We start from the raw sequence: 12631 nt of genomic DNA, 5'->3' as shown, positions 1-12631 counted from the left end.
ACTGCTGTAAAAAAGCACTGTATTTATGTTTGCAAACCAAATGTTATTGCACATTTGTTCATATAGCAGTACTTTTACAATAAAGGTGTGCAATACATAACTTTTGAACTCACTATAGAATTTTGTTTATAATGTGATTATTCCCAGAAAAATCATGTGATTAAATGTTTTAATCATTGCCCAGCACTAACTATAATATAATATGAATTATTGTTCAACATCCATGAGACTTTAGTACATCTGCAAACATGTTTAGATGAGAAACTATAGAAAGAAACATTAACTTTCTGTAATCTTCTGTTGGTCTTTTCAGCTGTCTCACAAAAGTTTTGTGAATATGTTTTAGATAAAATGTTTAGCAGAAGATAATCAAATCAAACTGAAGGACATCAAGGGTTTAAGATACGAGGGGCCATATAGGCCATAATTATTGAAAAGCCTCTTATAAACGCTAGTGAAATAAAAAACGTTAATCAACCACATGAAATCCATTCATATGCATAACTGAAAAGCTTCTTAGAAGCAATATAGTGAAACAAAACACTTTAATCAAAAATAGTGAATTTCAGACCTTGTTGCTCCAACAGCTTTGGAGAGCTGAGCTTTAATTTTAAGTTTATAAGTTTAATGTTTATAGATTTGTATTTTCTAAATAACCACAACAATAATCCACTTCATAAGTAATGAGTAACATTACACACAAAAAATATTAAGAAATATTAAGAGCTCACACTCAAAGCAATAGGGGTTTCATTTTGATTCTCTAATATCAGCAAAGACACATACATTGATCAGATGAACATGATATTGTACTCAATTCTTTAAATATAATCTTAAATCTTGTCTATAATTCCACACATAAACATGTCAAAGATCTGATGATGTTTTATTGTCATGTGTCTCTACAGATCTGAAGAGGATGCAGCAGTATGAAGGTACAGTTATGTTTCAATAAACACTATATTGTCCTTCGGATGTGACGTTAAACCGAGGTCCTGACTCTCTGTGGTCATTAAAAATCCCATGGCACTTCTCATAAAGAGTAGGGGTGTAACCCCGGTATCCTGGCCAAAATTCCCTCCATAGGCCCTTACCAATCACGGCCTCCTAATAATCCCCATCCATTTAAATTGTCTCTTTCACTCTCTCTCCTCTCCACCTACAGCTGGTGTGTGGTGAGCGCACTGGCGCCGTTGTACTGGGCTGCCGTTGCATCATCCAAGTGGATGCTGCACACTGGTGGTGGATGAGGAGAGACCCCTGATATGATTGTAAAGCGCTTTGGGTGTACAGTTGTACATAGGAAAGCGCTATATAAATGCCTCATTCATTCATTCATTCATTCATATATACAGTGTGTGTCTGAACTACACTAGATTACATTCATATACTCACAGCTTCATCACTGACCAACAGGATGATTAAACACTGATTAAATATTAAAACTTCACAGAATGTCTGTATTAAGTTGTGATTCATATTCTCTGTTTTCTCAGTGGATGTGACTCTGGATCCTGATACAGCTCATCCTAAACTCATCCTGTCTGATGATGGAAAACAAGTGAGAGTTGGAGACATTGAGCAGAAACTCCCAGACAATCCAGAGAGATTTGATGCATGTCCATGTGTCCTGGGAAAGGAGGGATTCTCCTCAGGGAGATTTTATTTTGAGGTGCAGGTGAAGGAAAAGACTGCCTGGACTTTAGGAGTGGCCAGTGAATCCACTGACAGGAAGGGAAAGATCACACTGAGTCCCAGTGATGGATACTGGACTGTACAGCTGAGGAATGAGAATGAATATAAAGCCTGCGCTGATTCTCCTGTCTCTCTGTGTCTGAGAGTGAAGCCGCAGCGGGTCGGTGTGTTTGTGGATTATGAGGAGGGTCTGGTCTCCTTTTATGATGTGGAGTCCAGCTCTCATATCTACTCTTTCACTGGTCAGTCTTTCACTGACAAACTCTATCCATATATTAGCCCATGCCTTAATTATGGAGGTAAAAACTCAACTCCACTGATCATCACACCTGTCAATCACAATAAATGAATTTACACCCCAATATGAAATAGTAGATGAAAGTAATAATCTTAATAATTAAATCTGAAAACATTATGTATGTGCTGCTATTTCTTATGTTTTTGTTCTGTAATCTATAATTACACATATTTTAATGTAAAAATATGCTTGTTCAATAAATGTTTTTTTTTTCCATAAATATCTGTTTCATAATTTCATCCCATTTTTTTCTCCCATCTCTACTTGACAAAGTGAAACTGCATGTAAAATCTTACTACCAATGTTACTACCATTACACCCTCCCCCACTTAAAAAAATACAATGTTACAAAAACATTTTTTTTCTATCTCTGGGTAAATATTTAAAACACAAGTTTCAATAAGAGTGTAATGCTTTCTCACAGCTTAACAATTCTACTTCTGTACAACTGTGACATCACTACCATCATCTAACTTTCAGTCTTGATGTGTGTTGAGAGTGTCTTGTCTTTTGTCTCGCTGGTGGACCTCCAGATCATCCTGTAGTGACAAGTGACACAACCACATACACCTCCACAATGTACTGACACATTTTAAATGTCTCTTCAGCACTGCATTGATCTCTTAGTGTTTCATATAGCCTTCTAACTACACCTTAAACTGGAAACTATAATTCTGCTGTATAGCATTATTACGACTGTAGCCTTACAATATCCTGAACAGTTTATAACTCACTTAACAAAAATATTACTGTTTCAACTCTTCCTACTCTTCTTCAGTATGAAGGACACAGATTCAGTGATGGATGCCCATATGGAAAAGTTTTGTTAAAAACATATGTGATTCTTATATGTTCCAACAGAATATTATAGGGGACATATATGCTGCAAAAACCGCATATACAAATTGCATAATATTTATGTATTTTCAATCCTATATGTCATATATGTCCCACATATAACTAAAGTCTTACAGATTTTCATGATGTAAAAACATAGGAAAATAATGCAAATTTAATAGGCCTATGAATGTCCACCATATCTCTTAAGATGTGTATAAAACATAGTGCATCAGTATGAGGCTGTACTTCACTCATGCCCTCGCTCTTATCTTGTCCTAAGTGGAGCCCTACATATATTAATTACAAAATTAACATTTTAATTACAAAACTAATTAATTAAATTAACATTTTAACGTGGGATGACACTTGGTGACTTTAGTCGCATTAGCAATGTGAACACAAAAATCATGGACATGATTCAAATATGTTAAAGGGTCAGGAGAAAAAAATCACACTTGGCTCCTATGCACTAGAGGGCTGCATTGGGTTTGGGCTCCCGCGGGACCCAACGCAAATCTCGCGGGAGCGGGCGGTTTTACCAGTGCCCAAGGAAGTCTACCGGAAGTTGAAGTCGGCCGGGTGCCGCCATCTTGTAGCAGAACTTCACTTGCGTTAGCATCCCCATTGACTCCCATTCATTTTGGCGTCACTTTGACAGTGAATAACTTTACATCTGAGGCGTTTAAAGACTCCATTTGTCCATTATTTATTTCTAAAGATACACGACAATGTATAAAGGGCTCCATTACCTTCTATGTTACATTATGGCCCCGTAGATACAGTTTTTGTAAAAATAGGCTAACGATTGCGTCATAACCACTCGACTCTCTGTCGCACAGTAGAGAAATTACCGTACAGACAGGAGGAGAAGCTCGCAGGCAATCGGGGAGATGTCAAGAGAGATGGCGTACTGGCGTTACATTTTAAAATACTATACAAAATAATTAATCAGAATATTACTCCTGCTTACTCACGCCAAAGAACTCCCCGCTCAAGCTCGCCGTCTCTGCAAGATTAACGATGGCAGTTTTCACGCACAGCTACTAGAAGATTTACATCTGTCAGACAGGTTGCGGACGTCATCAAGCTTAGTTTGAGTCTGCGCGTCAGAAACGGAAGTGCTAAAAATCGCTAAAAATGGGCTTCACTTGTCTCAATTGAGTTCCAATGGGGTCGCTGTGTCCATTTCTTTTACTGTCTATGGGTTTTACCTTTGCTGCGGGCCGGAGTGGGCGGTCAGAAAACTTTGCAGGAGACCCGCGGGGAATGGTGGAATTTGGCGAGTAATAGAAACGGTCAACAAATGAAGTTGAGAGGAAAATTAAAGCGGCTTTTTAATGACAAAAGCAAAGCAAGACAAGTCAGACACTTGGAAACAATTCTTAAAATTCGCGCGTTTTATTTTGAGCATTCTCGCATGATCTAGTGCACCGTCAGAGAGGGCATTCACGGGATTGGGACCGCAGTCGATCAGCAACATTCTCTTCCTCCACAGCAATATTGCAAACAAAGTGATTCATTTGTTAAATTCATTCGTTAACGTTGTTTATTTTATGTTATTTATTAGTGTTGGTTTTTGAGCACAGCCCCTCGTTGCCATTTGTTAATTAGGTCAAGAGGCGTGATGATGCCAGTGTTATTGAGCAGGCTGCCTAAGTTTTAATGTTTTTATTCTTATTTGTATTTTTCAAACAGTACCTGCGACATTTGGCTAATAATTGTAAAACTGCTGTTTTTCATGTAGCCTAGTTTATCATATTATGTATATTTTTTTGCAAAGCAGTCTATTTTTATGTGCAAAGTTTTTGATAAAAACGAAATTATATTTGAATGTATTGTGTGTTTTGTCTTTTTTTTTTTTTTTTTTTTTTTAAATGCAGGCCAGGGAAACGAAACAAACAACCCCATGAATCTCTTTAATAATATCAATACAAATACGTGTTTTTTTTCCTGCGGGACGGGAGAAGACACAAAATCAATGCATCTCTATTATTGTGCGGGAATAAATTATCAAAGTTTTGCGGGTGCGGGCGGGAGTGGACATACATATTGCGGGAGCGGGCGGGAGTGTAACACATACGTTGCGGGAGCGGGCGGTAATGGTCAGAAATTCGGCGGGCGCGGGCGGGAGCGGGATGAAGAAAACAGTCCCGCGCAGGGCTCTAATATGCACTATGCAAAAAAACAGCAAGAAGTTTACACACGCACTCAAATGAACTGGTGTGGCTGTAACAATTATGGTAACATTGAGCTTTTAAAGACTTTAAAAAGAGGTTGAAATCAGATCTGATTCTGGCCCAGATTAATTGATGTGTAACCCGGGTAACCTAAGAAAAGGAAAACAAATTCTAGAAGAAAAAGAGATTCATCCAATCACTGATTCGTGCTGCAATGAGAGACACCCCTAAGAGCCAATAGTAGCGGCGCATTCATAAGTCCCGCCCACTGGTCGCGCCGGCGCTGCTTTCAGTGTGAGCAGATGAGAGCGAGTCAGAGCAGATCAGCACAGACGGACCAGGGGTGCGTTTCCCGAAAGCATCGTTGGTGAACCATGGTCGTAAGTCCCATTGAACTCTAATGGTAACGACGGAACTTGCGACCATAGTTCGCTTCGGGAAACGCACCTCAGACAGTTACTCCAGAAAATCCATTGATCTAACTGGAAATGTGAATGAGTGCACTGAAAGTGGAGCTTTTGAAGTCGACGCGTCAGCCTGAAGTGATGTCGTCGGAGACAGAGAAGAGAGAGAGACGGAGCGGATCCCAGAGTGTTGAAGCACTGTGAGTAATCTTCCTTATGTGAATAAATATATGATTCTATTCTGCTTTAGGGAGTGAAATTCCAGATATTAATAAGAATATAATGTAAATGACATGTTGAAGTTTCTAAAATGATTAATTTCTGAGCCGTTTTGAGTAGGCCGCGTGCACACAGCGCGAGCTGTACTGAACTTCGGTAAAGTTGGTTTTATATTCGCACATTCGGACTTCCGCGTTTAAGATTTGTCTAATTATATGTGCTTTGAAGTGAATATTTGCAAATACAAAGCATGGCATGCTATTCACAGCTAATTATTATCAATCTGTACATTTTCCAGAATCGAACAAGACGGCCATATATTGTTTAATCGCTTACTTACTTGCTGAATGTCTGCTGAATGTCCAATGTTGTGCGGAAAACCACATAGGGAGCGTCTCAAAAGTTCGATATTGTTTTATTTTGTGCAAACAGACAACTACATTTTATCCAACTATGTACAATATAGAATATAGATATTTTTCTGTTTCTGTTTCTATACCTACAGAACATACAGCCCATGTATTGCTGTTTTAATCACCTCTGTTTCTCTGGTTTGAAGTGGTAATAAAAACAGTGTTCTCCACGTGTTAAATAAAATAAATGGCTAAACTTCTAAACTATCTTTTATATTTTCCTGTTGTATGACACCTTCGTTTAACAATAAACTCTCACAACATCACAAATCATGTGCATTGAAGGATGTTTACAGTCCTGCAGAATTATCACTGTCCATGGTACTGAATCAATCAGATTATTGACAAGCATTCACAAAGTATAACAGCAAACAGGATGTTTAACTTGGGTGAACACTTCAAAAAGTAGTGTAAAAACTTTTTTTCAAGATGGTTTACTGGACATTTATGAGAAAGGTAGGGTACCACAATGTTTATTCACCCAATTTGTAGGCTACTGCATTTAAAAAAAGTAATAGGCTATGTGATCATAAAGATGTTACTACTTTTACAAATTATATTTGTATATCCTTTTTTTATGAACACATCATCATTGAAATATTACAAAATCTGAACATATTACAAAATTATTTTTTATGTGTCTACTTCACAAAAACTGAGATTTGCGTTTGTGGCTACGTGATGATGTCATCACGCAATGAAATCACAACGTAATTGAGCAACTTATAGCAACAAATCGACCAGCCTGAAATCAACTGAAGGCAAAATACATTAAATCTCTTAATATCTCAGCAGAGGAGGATTAAAGAACTCCACAAACATCATTACCAGCTTCACTTATTACTAACTTCACTGACATTTATTTCTGTCAGACGTCTGCAGCAGTTCTTATTGATAATTAACACAACTTTTATATTTCTTTCATTTAAGGTTACCGTGATGGTGATTGATGTTTCCATTTATTGGTCTCTAAAGTTTTGTTATAAGTGGCGTTCTTTGATTGCTGAGACAGTTTGTTTAACAAACATGTTTGCAGTATATCGATAATTGTAATGTTATGAAAAGATGAAAGATCGGAAATTATGGTTATATAAGAATCGTGGATTTTCCTTACTATCAAGTGTTAATTTGAATGTAATTGTTAACATGTACTATATTAATAAAATAAATAGTCTTTTCTGCAGTGACACAAGAACACATCAACAATCAACCCATGATTCTTAGTAACGGTGACCAAAGTTTCATGCCGCAATGCATGCTGGGTACCATGGTAAACAAAAAAAAACTCCCAGAATGCATCACACTATTAATAAATAATGCAACTGAATTGTACAATATATTTTTTTCTAACTATTGTTGGAAAACGATAGTTGTTTGCTGTGATTTTTGTTGTGTTTTATTCGCTTTTTATGTCGAATTTATCTTTATGAATATTTTGTTTATTGTCACCATTGTTGAGATTCATATGCTGATTACTGATATCTATATTTCTCATTAGAGTACTCTTTCCTTCAATCCTGCAGTACAGTTATAATCCGTGTTGTACTATCACCGGATTAGCGAATAAAATATATTAAGGGCTCATATTAATTATTATATTTCAAACTCATTGATAAAACAAGATATAATTAATGACACCTAAAAAAGAACTACCCATAATTCTGCTCATATATTTCCACTTCAGGTTATTGCTTCAATTGTGTTTTAACACACACCGATTCAGCAGCCAAACATAAACCAAACATTTAAACGATTAGTGGCCAACTACTGGAACCACCAATCACCATCATGGTAACCCATATTTATCAAGCCTCTGACAATTACTCACAAGAACGCTGCTGAAAAAAATCTTGCCTCAAATCTGCGCTTAAAAGTTACATATGAAGCATCTCAGTCATAATTTAAGTGAACTACATCTTAAGTGTCAGAGCGTCAGCGTCTTAGAGATGATTCACGACACTTGCTGTGCCACAAATGGTATTTTGGATGACGACATAGGCATGGACCAATCACTGAATAGATTTCCTTATTTAAGAATATTCTCAGATAAATTCACACTGAATGGTGTAATTCCTCAGAGGACTTTACATTCAACACATTTGACAATAAATATTTTTCAAGGTAATACATTACGATATACACATTGGAAATGAAAGATACAAATGTTTTCCACCACGTTTTAATAGTAATTTTTTAAACGGTATTTTGTTAACTGACCTGCCTAGCCTAGATTTTATGATCATTCCACGCCAGATCATCATTCCAGATGTGACAGATACCTTTATATAGCCTACGTTCGTGATTTTTTTTTTTTTCCAGCGGTGAAGGGGGGTGGTGTGGAATCCTGCACAGAAATCACCAACATTGTATTACAGTGAGGTTCTTGACTGTTTGAAGTAAAGTATTTGGAGTTTCGTAGGACTTTGCAGACGGTTCCTTTCATTCTGTCTCTTAGCCGTGTGCGTATAGAGATCAGTGCGTGTTTTCCACTGCAGATGAAAGCTGGTTTTGAGGAAAATAAGGCTGTTGCTGCTTGTCTATGTTACTACGATTAAAAAGAGGTGTTATTTGTGCAGTAACAGCGTTTAGCGCACACGTTATTGATCCGGGAAATTGGAATCTGTGAATATGCGGCCAACTTTACTTTTACTCTGAAACCCTGTATTAAGTAGCTTGATTAACCAGTCGTTTATGTTTTGTTTGTGTGTGTCATTTATGTTTTAAACTTCTTCAGTTAAAATTATCATTAAACACTTTTCATTTGTTCTTTACGTTAATATAAATATTTTACAACTTCTTTTGAAAGGCTGTGAGTGTGTTTTCAAAAGCTATTGAACTGGAACTATGTGTGTCCATCAAAACAGACTTAGACCTTTGATACTGAACTTTTTCAGTTAAAATGACTTCATTAAACACTTTTCAACTGTTCTTTACATTAAGATAACTATTTTTCAACTTCTTTTAGACTGATATGAGGCTTTTTTTCAAAAGATATTAATTTTAGAAGTGTGTCAATACAAAATAGCTTTATTAGACATTAAGGGTACAAACTACACTTTTACAGTAAATATTACTATATTAAACACTATGACTATATTCTTCACATTGAGATAAATATTTTGCAACTTCTTTTACATTGATATGATGCTTTTTTTCCAAAGATATTAATTTTAGAATTGTGTCAATACAAAATAGCTTTATTACAGTTTAAGGGTAAAAAGTATCCTTTTCCAGGCAATATTTGTACATTAAACACCATGACTATGTTCTTTACATTGAGATAAATATTTGTAAACTTCTTTTAGACTGATGTGAGGCTTTTTTCCAAAGAAATTAATTTTAGAAGTGTGTCAATACAAAATAGCTTTATTAGACATTAAGGGTACAAACTACACTTTTACAGTAAATATTACTATATTAAACACTATAAGTGTGTTCTTTACATTGAGATAAATATTTTGCAACTTCTTTTAGACTGATATGATGCTTTTTTCCAAAGATATTAATTTTAGAAATGTGTCAATACAAAATAGCTTTATTACAGTTTAAGGGTAAAAAGTATCCTTTTCCAGGCAATATTTGTACATTAAACACCATGACTATGTTCTTTACATTGAGATAAATATTTGTAAACTTCTTTTAGACTGATGTGAGGCTTTTTTCCAAAGAAATTAATTTTAGAAGTGTCAATACAAAATAGCTTTATTAGACTTTAAGGGTACAAACTACACTTTTCCAGTCAATATTACTATATTAAACACTATAAGTGTGTTCTTTACATTGAGATAAATATTTTGCAACTGCTTTTAGACTGATATGATGCTTTTTTCCAAAGATATTAATTTTAATAGTGTGTCAATACAAAATAGCTTTACTACACATTAAGGGTACAAACTACACTTTTACAGTAAATATTACTATATTAAACACTATGAGTATGTTTGAGTATGTTTGATTAACCAGTCATTTATGTTTTGTTTATGTGAATTATTTATGTTTTAAAGTACTACCATAATAATGATAAATCAATGACAACTACATACATGACTATAAATGATTATGAATTTTTTTATAAAAACAAACAAAATAATGTTCAAAATAATAAGAAAGTAAAGCACTAATGTATAGTTGCCTTTGAAGAAGATTTTATTATAGTAAAATTGATTATAATACAGCATAATATAAGCATGTCTCACTCCACAAATATAATCATACATGAACAAAGAGCAGAAAGGGTATGCGCTTGCTAGTAAAAAAAGTATTACTGTTTTGGATCTACACATGCTAAATATCTTTTTTTAAAACAGACTATCATAACCGAATTTTTGGCATGCCTTTTAGTTTCATTTCATTTGTACCAGTCAGAGAGTCAAGCACGAAAAGGGTGTCAGTCTGAGCATATACAAACTAAATTGGATAAAAAGAAACAAATAAATTAGCAAATAAATGTCACTGAAAGATCAAACATGTCTAAATGGGCATATGTAGTAGCTTATCATTGAAATTAGCACTCTTTTACTTACCACAAACCTCCAGTGATTTTTAGTGATATTGACAAAAGTGATGACCCCATCATATTGCTCTAAGTTGACCTGTTTATCAAAAATGTAAAAGATCATGTCTGTGCAGTGTACATGTGAAAATTAAATATCATAAGTAGTTGCACTCACTTTTCAAAATCCTTGCTGTTCCATCTGCTCTCTTGTGCCATTTAAAATGACACCTGTGGTGTAATGGCTTAACTGGTAGAGATTTGCATCCTCCTTATTAAGTACAGTTCTGAAATAGCACTCAATAGTCTAAAATGAGAAAGCATTTCAATTTGAATCACATTACTTGATTGACATACATTGAGGACAACATTTACTGTTACATACAAATATAATTGTAATTATGCATTTAGATTTTTGTTCTGTAATGTGTACCTCTCCAAATAACCATTCATGTGGCCTCAGTGCATTGAATTCCTTGTGATGTACAAGGAACTCGAGATCCTGGCTAGGAGACTGAACAATGGCTACTAGCAGCTCTGTATCTTCCTTCTTCTTCAATAGCATCTGGATCTGTAATGATATGAAGTTCATAGAGTAAATAATAGCGTACCTTCATATATGCAATTAATAGTTTAAAGTTTTGTTCTAATGACTTCATTACCTGTTCATCTACATGGAGTCCATCTGCAGGAGGCTGACATGCATCAGAACTTGAAGTTTCCACTTCCACATCCTTCTTGATCCTCTTTTTGGGGAGCAGGTATTTTATGTGGAACAGAAAAGAATTTGGATTTGGTGGATGGGAAACGTTCTTCCTTCTTCCAAGTTTCTTGAGACTGATCAAGGTTCAAAGGTGCCTCAGGTTGCCGCAAAAGCTTTTGAGGAAGTTCATGCTTGATGATATGCTCTGTATACCTCGCTTGTAGAGACTTGTGCATTTTTCTTATGAAGGTCCCTGGTTTGACATTTTTTTCTTTATGCATTATGGAATGTTTGACAATTCCAAACCACCTTTCAATGTGACAGTTGGCATCTCTTGTTTTTGGTTGTTTCTTTGTACTGTTCATGACATTCATCCATCAGGTCTCCCAACAGCAAGCCACTCCAAAGAGGAAAGATAGCAAGGTATACCAAAGAGGACTGTGAGGATGCCTGGACAAAAGTATGGGTTGTCTTCTTTTGCCAACCCTGTGTCATCATCAACCATTTCTTCCTTCACCTCTTTCATAATCTGCTGAAAAAAGGCATAGAATGGTGATTTGCCACTGATGGTCGTTGCATGTGTTCTGTCTTCACTTTCACACATTTCCTAGTCTTCAGATTGGGGATTTTCTTCCAGTGGCTCCTCTTTGGATCTTGAAATGACACTCTCTAAAATACGCAGACTTTCTTTGACGAGGTCTGTGTTTTGTTGGGTTGTGAGCAAGGCACATAATGCATGGAACACCTTTCTTGATTAAGTCATGTTGCTGGCATTTTGAAGTCTTGCAAAAGCAGATGTGGCAAAGCATCTCAGTCCTTTGTCATCTGTTTGCCTACAGATTGCCTGTCTGACAGCTTTCAGGATGTGAGCAGAGCAAATGTGTAGTACAATATATGACTTCATTTCATCCACTGATTTTTTTTGTTCATGCAGAAGTCATATGCTCTGTTGAGGTAAGTGCTGATGTGCTCTTTGTTGAAAGCGAGCATCACACTTTGTATTTAAGCCCAGCTATAATCAGTTTCGACCTGGTGAATTTTTATTTGGCTGTACTTTGATAAATGCAAAGTGAATTGCATGAGCCAAAATGTGATTGGTGGTACTGAGTGCTTCATTGGTCATTGGAGAGCATCTCACAAATAGGCAGTGGTGGTGCATCTCGACCTGCATTTCCTGGAAGAGTAAGCGCATATTACAACACCGGTTTTGGCTGTTCTGGAATTTTTGACACTACACCACCAGTGGCATCAAGATAGAGGGACACAGGAGACTTACTTCGCAAATGATGCACAAGAATGCTGATCCTCAACTCAGAGTACAAATGAACAATGAACCGATTCACACTGAAATGCTGTATGTAGCCTGGTATTTTGAAGTATTTTTCGTCAA

At 36.0% G+C, this 12631-nt stretch overlaps 1 long non-coding RNA gene and 2 pseudogenes across 1 annotated transcript; 2 read left to right on the top strand and 1 right to left on the bottom strand.

Annotated features, from left to right (window-relative positions):
• Positions 1–2119, top strand: part of LOC125276116 — a 29994-nt pseudogene extending 27875 nt beyond the window's left edge.
• Positions 2120–5462: 3343 nt separating this feature from the next.
• LOC125276154 overlaps positions 5463–12631 on the top strand; it is an 18425-nt pseudogene continuing 11256 nt past the window's right edge.
• On the bottom strand, positions 10372–11021 carry LOC125276212. The gene is made up of 3 exons (XR_007186597.1): positions 10972–11021; positions 10717–10845; positions 10372–10638 (listed from the first exon to the last, which is right to left on the bottom strand). It is a non-coding gene; the product is annotated as an uncharacterized LOC125276212 (long non-coding RNA).

The sequence above is a fragment of the Megalobrama amblycephala genome, linkage group LG9 (assembly GCF_018812025.1).
Source record: "Megalobrama amblycephala isolate DHTTF-2021 linkage group LG9, ASM1881202v1, whole genome shotgun sequence".
Lineage (NCBI taxonomy): Eukaryota > Metazoa > Chordata > Actinopteri > Cypriniformes > Xenocyprididae > Megalobrama > Megalobrama amblycephala.
Note: the sequence above shows the minus strand (reverse complement) of the source record. Positions and strands in the feature narration are given on the sequence as shown.